The 18,184-nt window shown below is 35.4% G+C and overlaps 1 pseudogene; it reads right to left on the reverse strand.

The window, feature by feature from the left end:
- Positions 1–17,110: 17,110 nt before the first annotated feature.
- On the reverse strand, positions 17,111–17,754 carry LOC129078842 (PRELI domain-containing protein 1, mitochondrial-like; annotated as a pseudogene).
- Between the last annotated feature and the right edge of the window lie 430 nt (positions 17,755–18,184).

Genomic DNA, 18,184 nt, shown 5'->3' on the forward strand with positions numbered 1-18,184 from the left:
CCATACAGTTTTCCATAGCAGTTAAACCACTTTATATTTGCACCAACAGTATACAAGTGTTCTGATTTATCCATATTCTTTATGACACTTACTGTTTTGTATTTATTCTTCCACGTATTTACTGTTCTTTATTCCTTCTTACACCTCCACAATTCAATCTGGAGTCATTTTCTTCTGCCTTAAACTATTTCTATATTATTTCCTTATAGTATATGTGTTGGTAACACATTCTTTCAGCTTTTCTTTGTCTAAAAGTATCTTTATTTTTTTCTTTCATTTTTAGTGATGAATTTACTGGGTTAGATTTAGCTTGCAGTTTTTTTTTCTTTCCTCATTTGTAGACATAATTTAATTGTTCACTGGTCTCTTATTCTTTTTGTTTTGTTGATAAACCAGTTATTGGTCTTATTTTTGCTTTTTTTGAAGGCAAGAAATTTTTGATCTCTTACTGCTTTTAAAATTTTTTTGTCTTTGGTTTATAGCAGTGTAACTATGTACCTTGATATAAATTCCTTAGTTTTTATCATAATTGAGATACATTTTAATTCTTTAATGTGTAACCTGATGCTTTTATCAGTTTTGGAAAAGATTCATCAGTTATCTCTTCAAAAACTACTTGTTTTATTTTTTCTGTGCTCTATTTTGTGATATCTAATTATATACATATTATAACTTTACACAGTATTGCATATATCCCATAAATATTTATTTTATATATTTTGTTCTTTTTTTATTCTATAATCTCTGTCTGAATGTTATTTTATTCTATTTTTCCATTCTAACTATTCTCTCTCTAATTGTATTTATTGTAATATGCTATTCAATACAACAGCTCAATTTACTTAAACACTTCTTTTATCCTCACCTGAGAACATATTTTTTATTGGCTTTAGAGAAAGAGGAAGGGAGGGAAATAAAGAGAGAAAATCATCAATGTGCGGGAGAAACTTTGATTGGTTGCCTTCTCAAATAACCAGGGACTGAACATGTAACCAGGATATGCAGTGCCCAGACTGGGAATTGAAACTGCCACCCTTTGGTTTACAGGAATAGACTCCACCCATTGAGCCACACCAGCCAGAGCCAACAGCTGAATTTTTAAGTTCAGTTTTTGCATTCTGAGTTCTAAAACTTCCATTTGGTTCTTTTTTTTATGTTTTTTGTTCTATTCTGAAATCTCCATCTTATCATCTAATTTCTGAATATATTAACCACACTTATGGTGCTTATGTTAAAGTCTGTTTCTGAGACCTAAAGTCTAGATATCCTGTAGGTCTTTCTCTCGCTCTCTCTCTCTCTCTCTCTTTCCCTCTCTCTCTCTTTCATCATTTGGTCTTATTTCTTGACATATCTGGTAATGTTTGATTGAATGTTGCTTATTGCGTATAAACAATTATAAAGAGAATTTCAGACTATAGCTTATATCTTCCTCCTGCTTTTACCTCTGGCAAGCAGTTATATAAATGCAGATTACCTTCATACCATCATAGATTGAGTTAACTTTACAGTGTGCTTTAGACTTTGAGGAAGTCAAAAGTAGCTGTACTTCACTCCTGTTTCTGGAGAGGATCCAACTTTTCAGGGATTTTAATGAGAAACCCCCTTCTCCTTAATGGATTCTAACTTCAATTTTTGTATGTCAAGCTCTTAAGACTAAAATCAGTGCTCAGCTTTTTAGCCTCACCTTGAGATTTGGCAAATGCCCAAATTAAAAATTATGTCAAATGTAGATTTTTTTCCCTTCTCTCTAGTATCTTTATACCTTAAGAACTTGCTGTCCTGTTAGCTTTTTGACTCTAACACTTTTTTTTCAGCAATTATAGTCGATTTTAGTGAAAGAATTAGTTAGCAGGAAGCTATCTGCTTTTCTTGAAAATGTAAACACTTTAAAATATATTTTAAAGACCATTTTTTAATTTAAGAAAATATGAGGAAACTTACTTAGAGAGCAATTAGTAGTTTGAAGAGGGTTCTCATATCCTCTGTTAATTGCAAAGCCAGTAAATTTTTATCCAGGTTGATGAAGAAAGCACTTGGGCAGACAGAAAAAAGAAAGCAGTGAATAGGACTCTTGACCTTACTCTTGCTTTGGCTTTGACTTCATCTTCCTTTGGTGTTCTATAATTATTTCAAACTTCAGTCTAGGTTTAAGAAGTCATATAAACACAAACTGTTGTGTTGGATTTAGACTTCATCTTTAACATTTTCCTTTATTAAATTTTCTATTTCCATTTGTCTTTCAATTCTATCATTTATTCTTTGCAGGGGTTTTTAAGTTTTTCATTCTTTTTATTTCTATTCTCACCATCTTTATCATGGTAAGTATAAGAAAAACACTTTATATACTGTATTTCTAGGGGAGGTAATTAAAATTTCTCAGCTTTGTCTCTACTGTAATGAAGTAAATTAACAAGAATTGTTATGTCACCGATATTTTAAGAACACCATTAACCCATTAAATACCAGCATGGTGGAAAAGAGTCCTAAAAACTGTCCACAAGGGAAAAATGAATCACAGCTTACAAAAGCCAAAAACACAATATGGAACCTATTGTGTGTGTGTGTGTGTGTATAATTTTTATTTATTGTTAGTGACCTTAACATTATTGACGGAACTCATTTCCTTATATCCTGTACTTGAATAATTTTCCAACTAATCTTACCATTTTCTTTTTTAAAATTAAATTGATTACAGTGACATTGGTTAATAAAATTATATAGGCTTTCTATTCTGTTACACTGGTCTATGGGTCTCTTCTTGTGCCAGTACCAGATTGTTTTGAGTATAGTGGCTTTGTAGTAGAGTTTGATGCCCGGTATTGTGATCCCTCCTACTTTGTTTTTCTTTCTCAAAATTGCTGAGGCTATTCGGGGTCGTTTATGGTTCCATATAAATTTTTGAAATGTCTGTTCTATTTCTGTGAAATATGTCATTGGTATCTTAATAGGGATTGTGTTGAATCTATAAATTGCTTTGGGTAGTATAGACATTTTGATGATATTAAGTCTTCCAATCCATGAGCACAGTATGTGCTTCCATTTATTTGTGTCTTCCTTAATTTCTTTTTTCAATGTTGTATAGTTTTCTGCATACGGGTCTTTTACCTCTTTGGTTAAATTTATTCCTAGGTATTTTAATTTTTCTTCTTGCTATCGAATGGTATTTTTTTTCTGATTTCTTCTTCTTCTATTGCATTGCTGGTGTACAAAAATGCCTTTGATTTCTGAATGTTGACTTTGTATCCTGCTGTTTTGCCAAATTCACTTATTAGGTTGAGGAGTTTTTTGGTAGAGTCTACAGGGTTCTCTATGTACACTATCATGTCATCTGCAAACAATGATAGCTTTACTTCCTCCTTTCCTATTTGGATGCCTTTTATCTCTTTCTCTTGTCTGACCACTGTGGCTAGGACTTCCAATATGATGTTGAAAAGAAGTGGTGAAAGCAGACATCCTTGTTGTGTTCCCAATCTTAGTGGGAAAGCTTTTAGTTTTTGCCCGTTAAGTATGAATTTGGATGTAGGTTTTTCATATATGGCCTTTATTATATTGAGGAATGCCCCATTTATTCCCATTTTGCTATGGGTATCTAACATTTGACAAAGGGGCCAGAAGCATAAAATGGAGCAATAATAGCCTCTTCAACAAATGGTGTTGGGAGAACTGGACGGCTGCATGTAAAAAATTGAAATTGGATCATCAGCTGACACAAAAATAAACTCAAGATGGATAAAAGACTTACATATAAGTCACAACACGATAAAAGTCCTAGAGGAGAACATTGGCAGGAAACTCTCAGATATCCCATGCAGCATTTTTTTCACTGATATGTCTCCTAAAGCAAGGGACATAAGGGAAAGAATAAACAAGTGGGACCTCATCCAAATAAGAAGCTTCTACACAGCTAAAGAAAACATCAGCAAAATGAAAAGGGAGCCAACCGTATGGGAAAATATATTCGCTAATGATACATCAGATAGAGGTTTGATCTCCAAGATATATAAAGAACTCACTCGACTCCACTCCAAGACGACAAACGATCCAATCAAAAAATGAGCAAAGGACCTGGGCAGACACTTTTCCAAGGAGGAGATACAGAGGGCCCTGAGACATTTGAAAGGATGCTCAGCATCACTAGCCCTCAGAGAAATGCAGATCAAAACCACCATGAGGTACCACCTCACACCGGTCAGAATGGCCATCATAAACAGATCCACAAACAACAGGTGCTGGCGAGGCTGTGGAGAAAAGGGCACACTAGTACACTGCTGGTGGGAATGCAGAGTGGTGCAGCCACTGTGGAAAGCAGCGTGGAATTTCCTCAAAAAGCTGAAAATGGAACTGCCTTTTGATCCAGTGATTGCCTTGCTGGGACTATACCCTAAGAATCCCAAAACGCCAGTTCAAAAGAACCTATGCACCCCAATGTTCATAGCAGCACAATTTACAATAGCCAAGGGTTGGAAGCAACCTAAATGCCCATCAGTAGATGACTGGATCAAAAACCTATGGTACATATACACAATGGAATACTACGCAGCAGAAAGAAAAAAAGAACTACTAAACTTCGCGACAGCATGGATGGAACTGGTAAACATTATGCTAAGCAAAGTAAGCCAGGGGGTGAAAGACAAATACCATATGATCTCACCTATAAGCGGAACCTAACCAACAATACAAAGATGCAAGGAAAATAAGACCAGCAACACTGAAAGAAAAAGAAATCAACAGAGACAAGAGGGAAGGAGGGGGGTGCGGGGACAAGGAAGAGAAGGGGAAAGTCAAGGAACATATAGCAAGGACTCATGGACAAAACCAAAGGGGAAGAGCTGAGGGAGGGAAGGAGGGAGGGGGCAAGGGAAAGTGGTGGGAATTTGGCAGAGACAAATGTATTTGAAAAAATAAATTAAAATAAAATTTAAAAAATAAATAAAATTCTTAACTTGGATGTAAAAAAAATAAAAATAAATAAAATTATATAGGTTTCAATTATTAAATTCTATGATACATCATCTGTATATTACATTTTGAGCCCACCACCCAAAGTCAACTCTTGAAAACATTTATTCATACAGATATACTGGGTGGGGTAAAAGTAAGTTTAGAGCTATGACCATGTGAAAAATAGAGTTTATTCTTTTATTATTATTTATTTATTATTGTTTTTATTTATCCATAAAACAACTGTAAAATTATTTTTGCCTCACCGTATATGGATCCCTGTCTTCATTGCAACACTACTCAGTGGCCAGAACATGGAAACAACCAAAGTGTCCTCTGATAGATGATTAGATAAAGATGTACAATATGGAGAATGGAACACTAATCAGACATAGGAAAAGATGAAATACCTCCATTTGCAACATATAGAAGGGTCTGAGAATATCATGCTACACAAAATAAATCAGGCAGAAAAAGTCAAGAACAATGTGATATCATTCATGTTGAATATAAAATTGAAAGTAACAAATGATGAAGACAAACAAAAACCCATAGTCACCATTTTCAAATTCATTTCACTATATGCTGGAGTGAGCTTTCTAAAACATAGATATGACCAGAAAATCAAGACGGCAGAGGAGTGAGTGGAAGTCACACTGACCTCCTCCCAGGAACAACCTGGAATTACAACTAAACTGGGGAGAAATCACCTAGAACAAACAACTGAACAATAGTGAGAGAGGAGCCTTGTAACCTTGGACAGACAGAAGAATCAGCTTTAGCACAATCTAACTGGTAAGGAACGCAGTAGAGACTCAAGAAGGCAGGCGGGGTGCCCACGAGTAGCAACACCAGATGGATATTGAAACAGCCAGTTGGATTGCCCTGAGAAGAACGGGGTCTAAACCATAAGCAGGTACCCGCAGCCTACAGCACCAGAGCCCAAAAAGTACACAGGTAACAGCCAGCTGTAAACAGTGGCATGGTTGCTTTGTGACAGAGACAGGCAGCTGGAGACACAAAGAGCAGTTTAAAGGGCCAACCCGTAAATTTTTATTTGCAGCCACTTACCCTGGGCTCTGGCAAAGGCAGAGGCATAGTGGGCTGGAGATGCCTGAGGGGAGACTGGGGAAGGAGGCTTTGGATAGAGAACTTAGAGAGTAGCTGGCAGGATCCCAGTGCTGACTCATTCCTCAGACAGCAGCAGCCATCTCGCTCAGGCAGACCACTCCCCTGAGCAGCAGGAGCATGAGAGGACCCAATAAACTCGCCCCCGGGAGAGACTCAACCACACACTGTGGTGTCTATAAGCAAGCCTCCTGAGTGCAGAGTGATTAGATTAACAGCTGAAGAAGACAGCCACAGACAGTAGGTTCCTGAAAGTCTCGAACAGACTGTTGAGACAGGGTCAACATCTGACATTATTTGAGGAAAATCCAAAAAGAGAAAAACAGCAGTCTCCTACCATAGAAGTTCACAACACAAAGTCAGGAAATCAAAACAGATTAATTTAAGAAAAAGCAAAAGAGAGGAGCCTCACAAATAATGGGAAGACAAAGAAACACCCCCTAGTCAAAGGGAAAGGGAGAATCCCTGGAAAGAGAAATAAATGAAATAGAAGCAAGTAAACTATCAGATATGGAGTTCAAAACAATGGTTCTAAGGAAGCTCAATGAGCTCAGTGAGCTCAGAGAGACTTACAAAAAACTGCAGGGAAACTGTGAGGAACTTACTGCAAACTATATCACCATGAAAAATGACGTAGAAACTATCAATAAGAGACAAGAGGAAATGAAGAATACCATTTCTGAATTGAAGAACACAGTCGAAGGAATCAAAAGTACGCTAGATGAAGCCGAAGATCGAATCAGCAAGCTGGAGGACAAGGCAGAAAAAAGCTCCCAGAAAGAGCAAGAAAATGAAAAAAGACTCCACAAGAATAAAGAGGCATTTAGGGAAATGCAGAACAACCTGAAACATAATAATATCCATATAATAGGGATACCAGAAGGAGAAGAGGATGAGGAAGGGATAGAGGACCTGTTTGAAAAAGTAATGATGAAAAACTTCCCTCATTGGGAGAGAGAAAAAGTCATACAAGTCCAGGAAGCACAGAGGGTCCCATTGAAGAGTAACCCAGTGAGGCCCACTCCAAGACACATCATCATTGAAGTGACAAATATCAAAGACAAATGGAGAATCCTAAAGGCAGCAAGGGAGAAAGAGGTAGTAACATACAAGGGAGCCCTGATATGGCTATCAGCTGGCTTTTCAAAGGAAACACTACAAGCCAGAAGGGAATGACAAGGAATATTCTAAGTCATGAAAGCAAAGGCCTGCAACCAAGACTGCTCTACCCAACAAGGCTCTCAATTAAAATGGAAAGCAAAATAAGGAGTTTCCCAGAGAAAAGGAGTCTAAAAGAATATGCCCCCACCAAACCAGCACTGCAAAATATGCTAAAGGGACTGCTGAAGATGAAGAAAGAGAGTCAATGAATACCCACTTCCTTTCACAGTCACCAATACTCATTATTACCAATGTTTTTAATACTTAGTAATCTGATTATGACAACGATCCCATAATCAGACCATAATCAGAACAATTAAAATAATTGTTCCTTTATTATTTGTTGAAACCAAATCTGTTTTTGTATATTTCTTGCCTATTTCTATTATTTTTAAAAAGCTTTAAATGACTTTTTGGTATTCTTTATCCATTTTTTGACTGTTTGTAGAATTTTTGCCCCTTCCCCCCCAAAAAAACTACTGACCCTTTTTTAGATGTGTTGCAAATACTTTCCTATTCTATTACTTGTCCTTTAATTTTTTTATATGTATATTACTGTATAGTCTTAAAAATGTTTAGTATAGTCATATTGTCAATATTTTACTTTATAGCTTCTGGGTTTAAATATAGCTTCAGGGAATAAAAATATTATTTTGAATTTTCTCTGAAAACTCCTTAGATTTTACATATTGATTTTTAATGCACCTGAATATTTTTTGTATGATGTGTGAAATAGGGCTGTATATTTGTTTTATTTCAAGTAATAGTAATCCATGCATCTTATTTGTTGAATAAACATTATTTTCCCCATTGATATGAAATATCAATTTAATCATATATTACATTGTTAGACAGATACACATACACACAGACATTTCTTTCTAGAATGTTCATTTTATTTCATTGATCTACTTGATTATTTCTGTGCTGGTATCATGTTGTTTTAATTGCTGAGATGGTATAATGGATTTAAACTTTTTAATATTTTATAATGGAACTTGACATTTAAAAGGATAAATGAATAAAAGCAATCTGAAAAAAAAGGAAGGAACTCCTACCTTTTGTGACATTATGGATGGAACTGGAGAATATTATGCTAAGTGAAATAAGCCAGTTGGTGAAAGACAATTACCATATGATCTCACCTGTAAGTGGGATCTATTCAACAAAATAAACTAACAAACAAAATAAACCACAGGCGGAAAGCATGGAGCAGACTGAAAGTGACCAGAGGGGAAGGAGGACAATGGTGGAAAGGAGAAGGGACTAGACAAAGAACATGTATGAATGACCCATGGACATGGACAACAGAGTGGGAATTGACTGTGGGAGGGGAGGTGGGGTGGGATGGGTGGAGGAGGGCAAAGGGGAAAAATTGAGACAACTGTAATAGAATAAACATGATTTAAAAATAAAATTAAAAAATAAGTAAATAAAAAAAGAAAAAAGAAAACACAGATATGACCATATTATATCACTTTCTTAATACCTGTATCATATACAAATATCTATTTATATCCATATTACCTATTAATATCATATTATATATTGATATATCAATATCCTTCTTGAAACCTTTTTATATATTTCTATTACTTAAACAAACTTCAAGTTCCTCAAAACTTGTATGGTTTGTCTCATTCACTGCTAATCTATCTAAATCTAAATCTTTCTTCCTTACATATGTATTATAGTATTTTGGCCATAATAAAAGCATTCTTTAAATACATGTGATTACATCAACTAAAAGTTTAGCACCCATGTTGTGAGGAAACTCTCTTGCTGGATTAATAAATAAGCAGCCATGTTCGTGGGGGGCGGCAAAAGTCATAGAAATGAAAAGGCTTCTAGGAGCAGAAGGCAATGTCCAGCCAACGGCTAGTCAGGAACTGGTCTTCCCAGTTGTATAACAACAGTGCTTCTATTCCACCAACAACCTGAGTGAGTTTGGAAATGAACCCTTCCCCAGTTAATTTTCTGATCAGACCACTTTTTTTTTTTTTGGCCTGACATCTGAATTGCAGGATTAAAACTCTGAAGCAGAGAGCTCAGCTAAATCATCCCCAGACTGCTGTCCCACCAAAACTGTGAGCTGACGAATGTTGTTTTAGGCTGCTAAATTTGGATGATATTGTAGCACAGCAATAGAAAACTAATATTCACATCACGCTGTTTCTCATTTTCATACTATTGTACTTATAATTTCCTCACCCTTGATGCTGTAATCTATCCACCTTTGTTCAGCTAAAAACTATTTGTTATTGATGACACAATTTATGCATTCTACAAATCCTGTAAAATTATTTCCGAATTCTGCCTTTCTCAAAATAGTAATAATCATTCATCCCGCTCCTTAACCTAATTAATTATAAACTTTAATTTTTGTATATTTTACACTATTTCAGGTAAATTTATTTTTCCATATATTAAACCTGAGGACAGAGATTATACTGTGTTTATTTTTGTATCCATAGTGCATACCTATCCGTGTGGTACTATAGGCACTCAAACATCCCTTGTTAAACTCTTATTATGTATGTTACTATCTATTGCTCTGACTTTACTCTTGTTACTTCTTTCCCTAGAATGTCCTTTCTATTTCCTCCCTTTATACAATCTAAGTCATTATTCAAGGTCAGCTATAATTTACCTCCTCTTATTATCTTGAATATGTACCTTTAACAAACTAAAATTCATAACAAATGCAAAGTAGATTTCACTGCAGAACATAGGGGAGTTGCCTGGCTTTCTTACCATGCCTGAATGCACAGATTACTTCCCCCAAAAACTGCCTATTACAACGAAGCAAGGCACCAATTAAAGAAAACTCTTTCTATGCCCTTACTTACTATACTTTTGTGTGAAGTTCCTGTGTCTTATCATTCACATTTTTGAGAGGCGTCCAAAACTTGTTCTAGATTCCAGAAAAAAAATGTTTGAAACAAATGTTATATAACATTACTATGAGAAAATGTAGATATTTTGATAAGAAAATTTCAAAAATACCAATGAATAATTAATAGAGGACATATCAGTTAGCTATTAACTGCCATGTTTTCTTTGTTTTCATAATAGTGGTAAAATGTTTTACTTACATGCATACACCATTTCATTTAAGGCTTCCAACTAAATTGTGGGCCAGCATGGAATAGAGGTTAACAGAATAGATTGTGGAGTAATAATAGTGTCCTTTCTGCATGGACTTGTTGAATTATTATATAAAGTGCTCTTAGAACAGTGCCTGACATTCAGTGATTGTTAGATAGAATTATCATAGAAAAAACAAGCTTACAGAGATTAAGTTGCTAGCTAAAGGAATATCGCTGTCAGGTGCAGCTGCTGGAGTTCCAACCAAATCTGTCTGACCCTAAGTCCCATGATCTATTTATCCACTACCAGTGGTGTCCAACCTTTTGGCATCTCTGGGCCACACTGGAAGAAGAAAAGATATCTTGGGCCACACATTAAATACATTGTGAAACATAATCACAAAAAAACTCAATATTTTAAGTAAGTTTACAGTTTTGTGTTGGGCAGCATTCATAGCCATCCTGAGCTGCATATGGCCCACAGGCTGCAAGTGGGACACCCCTTCTAGTTTATATTGAACAATAATCATTTTTTAAAGTTTATTATAGACAAAGAAGTATAAAGTGAAACAATATTACTTATTCATTAACAAAACTTAAACTGTGGAAGCAAATCTAAAAATTTGTGAAAGCATTAAAATTAGCAATCTCACATATTTATGGCAAGAATTTATGATTATACCTCAATAAAAACTAACTCTATCATATATAACCTACTAATCAATAATTCCCATTAGATGGCTCTGTCCTAAGTGAGGAATACAAGAAACTGGGTTCAACAATCTTAATCACTGAATTATTTATAATAATGTTGACTATCCAAGAATAGCACAATGGTTAAATAAACTATATTACTTGTATTATTGAATAATCCATTATTATATAATTATATTATTGGCTATTATACTGCTATTAAATTTGTGTTTTTAAATAATGCTGTTATATAGAAATAGAGATAAAGTGATGTTCTTTTTTAAATAGAATATTGTTTCATTTTATAAAAGAATTACCTAAGAAAGAAATTTTATATACAAAATGAGTTATAAAGGGGAATAAAACCATAATAGAAATAGTATTTATATATGGGTGAAATAAATGAATGACATTATAATTTTTTATTTGAACATTTTTTACCATATACATCTTTATAATGAGCATTGTATTTTAGACTAGAAAAAGAATCAGTATCATTTAAAAATAAACTAAAGGCCTACTTCTAGTTTATGGGTTATTGGAAGAATACAAATTAAAAAATTGTGAAAAGTTTAAAATGTTAGGTATTTATAAGATCATGAAGACAATATTGCTGGATAATGCACCAATTGATATAATAATACTATATTTGTGCTGCCTTAAGATGACATTTTCAGAAATAGAAGTATTGTTACTTGGAATGAGTCCCACTGACTTGTACCTCGTTTTATGATTCTGTGAACTGCCAGTGGATCTATTGGAGAAAGTAAGAAAAACTGCTCAGTCCATGTCTCATACTTCAGCCTGTTTCCTTCTGTGGCTTTGTAGTAAGAGACAACTATCAGCCTTGACCAAACATCTCCGTTATAATCATTACAAGATTCTCATAACCTATAAACTCATATCAACAGAGAACCTGATAAAATTTTCTATGTTTAGTATAGAAACTTATTCTTTCTATATTAAACTAAGCTCATAGTTTAGTTTTGTAATTTGAGGAGCAATGCTACCCCGGAGAAAAGGAGAGGCAAAATATTCATGTCTTCCCCAAATACCAGTTATCAGCATGTCCATACTGCATCTCCCTAAGGACTTGATTTGGTAAATCAGAAGGAAATAGTATTTTGTTACTATGAAATACTAAATACTATATATCAAAGCCTGAGCTTTGCATTCCCTCCACAGTAAGCCTGGCTCTGTGGCTCCTTAATGATTGCACTTAACATATTTAGATATCTCTAATAATTACAAATAGCCTTCCTAGAACCACCCCCCTTTATTTCTCCTCCCTTTAACTGTCAAACTTGAACAGCGGCTCTCTTTACTATTTCACTTCCTTTATTTTTTTTCATCAAAGAAAAATAGCTTAAGCTGGCCCTTCCCCTCAACACTACTGAGAGACTATCTTCAATGTTACAGACAGTCTTTATATTGTTATCTTCCATGGCCACTTTTGGGTCATTATTTAACTTGATCTTTTCCAGTTTTATTGACATGATGGCTTTATTTACATATAATGTGAAGTGATTACCACAATAGGTTTAGTTAACATCCATCATCTAACATAGATACAATAAAAAAAAAAAAAAACTCCCTTCAAAACTCTTAGGATCTACTTTCTTAAAAACTTTCCTATATATTATACAGTATTATTAACTATAGTCATTTCACAGTGATGATTTCCTTTAAAATTTTTTTCCTGGATTCAATGACACGCTATTTCTTCTTTAATTCTTCTTTATGGTAATGTGTTTTCTCTATCTCCATTGTAAATCCTTCTTCCTCTCCCATGTGTATGCCATCGCGCTGTCTTGGAATCTGTGCTTTGTCACTGTCCATGGACAGGGGAGGCAAATTCCCAGGGCTTCACATTTCAAAATTATATAGTCTTCCTCCTAAGCTCAAAATTTCAAATAGCCCATATCCTATTTTGATGTCTCCATTTTGAAATTGTACCGGGGCCTCAAACTCAAAATATAAATCTAGTACAAAAATGGGCTGTGATTATGAGTTCGAGGCCTACTGTACCAATTTACCAGCTATCACATTGGACATATTATTTAAATAAACTCTCTGAAGTTCAGTTTCCTTATCTGAGTTATTGGGAAAACTGATTAAGATAATGTGTGCAAAGTGAACACAGCACAGCTCTAGGCATATGGTAGGTGTTTGACTGCTATGCTTTTTGTGATTTTAATCTCAATATATGACTTGTTAATATACCTAATCATTCAAGTAAATTGAGTATCAGCATTTATTCTTTCTACTTCACATTCCACCAATTTTTTTTAATGTCCCTATTTAAATATATCTTAAATACATCCACCTCTTTGGGTTTCCATTGGCATTTCCCAAGTTAAGGCTTTCAACATCTCCTGATTTTTTTCCTCTGATCTGTCATTACTATCAAAACCCACTGGTTTTCCTGTGTTCAGTCTCATTCATTAAAATCTACAAACTCCAAAGTCACCAGATAACATTCAATGACATTAATCTAATTGAATTTTTTAAATCTATTAACCATTCTTTTCAGTATAAATCTCAGGTTCTTTAATTGAACACAGAAAGGACTGAGACCTCCTCCCCACCTCTCCTATTTTCATCTCCTTGCATTCACTTTATTAAATGTTCTATACATACTTTATAGTGGTCCTCTCTTGATTGTGGTATAATTTTTTATACTTGAAGATGTCAAATATTTTAAATGTAATATTTAATTTTGTGGTTTATAATGTATGTTGAGTCTTTTTAAAGAAAACACCAAAATAACACATTATTTCCTCCACTTTGAAGACTCTATGGAATTATCAAAGATATTGTGAAGAGAATATTCTGTCTCATTATCTGATTATAAGACCAGACCTAGAATGCAGGCAATTAAATTATTTGATAACATAGAAAAAATACCGACACTCTGCCAATAATAGCAAAAATGAAATGAAAGAGATTCTAAGTGCAACAGGACTAGTTCATATATTTAACAATTAAGTGCAGGACAAAGCATTGGGAGGCTAAGCTTATGAGGAATATAGCTCAAGAATATTTCCAGATAAACAGAACATTCAAGTGATACTAGGTTAGGGAGTTAATTCCAATTCACTGCTTAGTTTTGGAAGATAGTATTTTCTAAAGCATAGTTATATTCTCTTTAATTTTGACTTAGGACTTTTAGTGAGACCTTGCCTATACCAAACATGGTTTGCTGTTTACAGTATATTTCTGAAATATAATCTTTCAGTTGGTAGGAATTGTGCTCTAAGAACATACCATATTCTTTCTCACTTCCTATGATTTCATATACTACTTTTTTGCTTGAAATTGTCCTTCCCTATTCTTATACTTATTTCTTTAGCAAAATTCTACTCATCCTTTATGTCTCCTCTGTGACATCCTCTAGAAAAGGCTACTTGTAAATCTCACCATTTGGTCCAGTTCCCCTCTTGTGTCTTCCTACAGCTGTATTTCTCACCCTGATTTACAGTCACCTCATTTCTTATATGTGCCCCCATCATAGTGCCATCTCAGGAAGGTCAGGGATCTTGGTTTACTGACCACTGTATGTCCAAGAACTAGCATAGTGTCTACCTCTTAGAAAGAGCTCAAAATACACTTGGAATTATACACTTAATACATTTAAAGGTGAAAGTAAAAAATCAGTGATAAAAATCTGTTTACCTACATGTAGAACCATTTTTTTGGTTTGTTTTACAATTAAGTAAGTTGTTTCTTTTTTTTTTTTCTCTCCCTCCCACCCTCAGTCCTTCCCCATTTTGGTTTTGTCTATAACCATTTTTTAATAGCTCCTATTTTCAATAATTTTTCTAGCCATTTTAGTGCTCTATTTTAAAAATAGATCTAATGACATGTCTTCCAATAATGTGCTTAGTGCACTGAGGATGCTGTCAGCAAACTCCTCTAATGAAGACCCCCTTCCTAATACGGGTACCACTCTGTTTTGTTTTGCATTCCTTATTCAGTATTTCTCTCTTATTAATTTCCTTTAAATTGTATTTTTATCATCTTGTCATACCAAAGCATCTATTTTCTTTTTGCTGTTGTTTTCAAGGTGAAGAGAATTGACCTTCTTTTTAGGGCTTCCGTGATGCCTGAGAGCAGAGTTACTTCTCCCTGGTGACAACGCTGATAGCCCTGGGCCAGTCGTTATCAAATATGATGCTGCTGAGCTTTTGTGTACCACATCATGTTAGTAGTTTATCACTCAAAGAAGGGATGAAAGTTCTTCTATGATTAAAAAGAAAATCTGTTAATCTTCTGGAAATTTCTTGAAGCTTTTATAATCATAATTATTTGCCTAAAAACTTCTGCCCCTAAAAAGGCATTTGATAATTTACTAAAGTTATCTTAAAAGGAGATTTTATTATTTTTACACACGAAAAAGCAAAACTAGTAATCCCGGTTTCCATAAAGAAAAGAGAAAATACAAACTGACATGAGAAAAAACAAATATATTTGTATCTTTAAGGAGTTTCCAGAGTGCTGGAAAAGACAAACACATGGAGACAGAACTAATGAGAGTATGTTCACATGTGTACTAAAATAAAGATAGGCATGGTTTGGAGGTTCAGAGCATGAGCATGATCCTAGACATACCTTACCTCACAAGAAAGTACTGAGGATTACATAAGATAGCTCATGTGCCTGATACATAGGAAGTCTTTAATGCATTGTAACTACTACTGTAATTTACAAAGAGCTAAGAGAATATAGAGGAGGAATGTTTACCTGTGCCTGAAATAATCAACTGAAGCACAAGAGTAGGCCACAAGGGATATCCTTGTGTTATTTGGGAGGCAGAGGTTAGCAGCAGCATCTTTTGTTTCACACAGGTTTCTGATATTGACACACCCTGTAGGCATGAAGCAGTAGCTGAACCTTGAAGTTTTTCATCTTCCCCTAGAATCTCCTTTAGCTTTCTGACTCCTACGTTGTGTGTCTTATTAGCTTTATGATGAACGGCATGGCTTCTGCAAGATACCCTCAGTTCCAAGGGCAGAGGAAATGAAACTTAGATTCAGTCTATTTATGTGTTTTCCAGCCCTTCCTTTTGGATTACATCCTGCTTTTGGTTTTCTCCATTTGTATTTATACATATTTTGACTCTGCGCTGTCAACTTCAACATCTAGCATCACATGCAAACATATCAGTCTTAAAAGCTTTCACAGTTATGTAAGCCAACTCCTCTGAAACAACTTCATTCTCTCTCGCTCTCTCCCTTTCTCTCTCTCTCTCTCACCTATTGGTTCTCCTTCTCTGACTAGACACTGACTGATATTTTCTGTACTACTGATAGTCCAGTTTTTCTTTGTGGGCCACTGCTCTATATCCTTATCTTTCATTGCATAAATACATCATGCCCCCAGAATGTAAAAATTTCCCTATCAGTGTCCCAATAACAAATTTGTTACTACTATGACATATATATGTACTATTTACATTTATTTCAAAATTTCATTATTATTTTGTATCATTATTAATCTATAAAATAAATGAAAATATAAAGGTATAAATAAAGTATTTAAAGTAGAGATAAATAACCAGGAAAAATCATTTCTCTGAAAGCAAGATTACAGTATTTATATTTCTACCATAGCAAATTGCATACATTGAAGGAGAAAATTGTTTATATGATTTTTATTCTAGAGGACATCCCATTAGTCTTCTAATCATTTTGTGGGGAGGAAATACTGATTGAAGTAAAGAAATATCTATCATATGTATGTGCTAGATATTGTTCTAGGTAATTAGGACACAGCAGAGAACAAAACAAAGATCCCTCACCTCACAGAGCTTACAGTCTAGTGCTCTTCACCTGCACGATGTCTGTGACCCCAGGGCAAGTCACAGTGCCTCTCTGTGCCTCTGTTGTCAGCTCCTCATGCAGGAAGAAGCAGGCCCAGCCCAGGCCTGGGCAATGTGTCTGGTGCACTGTAGATGTCAAACAGACGCCACACCCAACCCACCACCTGGACCGTAGATGGGGCTGGAAGTTGATGTTTAATAATAAAGCACAAGTGGGGAGGGCAGAGGGAGTGGAGCTGGGTGGTCTGGTGTGCTGCCACACCAGGGCCTGGGCTGGCTACACAAACTGCTGCTGCTGCTTGGTGGCTGCCTTGCTGACAAGGTCCTTGTTCTTCTCTGTAGCTGTCCATTCCATCTCCTTTGCCTTCTTGTCTTCCTTGGCCATCTCAACAAGGGTTTTGGAAGGGGGTCTCACCTTGCAGCTTGGTCAAGATGTCTTCAAAACCCTTATAACCTTGATCACATTGTTTTTGAACATGGTATGACCAAATTCCTGGACAGCTCTGGAGATGCAAATAAGCTAGAGGAGCCCCAGGCTTCCCAGTGGATTTCAGTCCAGCTGCTGTTATCAGAGTTCACATAGTAAACATGTTGTTCCTCTATCACGATCAGTCATGGTGGTTGATGTTCCAGGTGAAGGTGTTCATGGTCTGGTTTGGTGCATCCACAATGTCCTCCAGGATGTACACTTCATGAGCAACATTGCCAAGAAACAGTTGCTCAGCCCAGTGGGGCATCCTGTTTGGTCTTTGTCAGGAGTGTCCAGGACAGGAACTTCTGGTCAGGGGTCACCTCCCGGTTTACTGTTTCTTTTGTCAAGGCATGTTTACTATATGGATACGGGTACCATTGCCTGAAGGCAGTGAACACTTGGTCCCAGGAACGCTGGAACATACTCTGGCTCAGGAAATACTTCATCATCATCCAGGCCAGGACTGGATCAACATCCTCACAGCATCAGGTATGCAGAGCTGAGGCATGACAGGGCAGGCACACAGCTCAGTCACCATGACACTGCACCCTATCAGCTACTGCCACCATGAAGAGTTCTATCTTCTAAACATTTTTATAAACATCACACATTTTTACAAATTGATAAAAAAAAGTAGAAAAATAGGATAAAATGGAAATAGCTGTTAATAATACTTATATCAAGGTCTTCCTTTTTTTCTACTATTAGGAGGAACTTTGACATTTAAAAAGATCACAGTCTGAAACAAAGGAAAAACTCAGTAACAAAGTTACAAGCAAATAAGTGTGTTTCAGAAATACTGTGTTGGCCAGAAAGTTTGTTTGTTTGTTTGTTTGTTTCTATAAGATGGCTTCAGTAGTGTTTAGTTGTCTTTAATTT

The sequence above is a fragment of the Pteronotus mesoamericanus genome, unplaced genomic scaffold (genome assembly GCF_021234165.1).
Source record: "Pteronotus mesoamericanus isolate MK-2021 breed Mesoamerican mustached bat unplaced genomic scaffold, CSHL_Meso_final contig_74, whole genome shotgun sequence".
Lineage (NCBI taxonomy): Eukaryota > Metazoa > Chordata > Mammalia > Chiroptera > Mormoopidae > Pteronotus > Pteronotus mesoamericanus.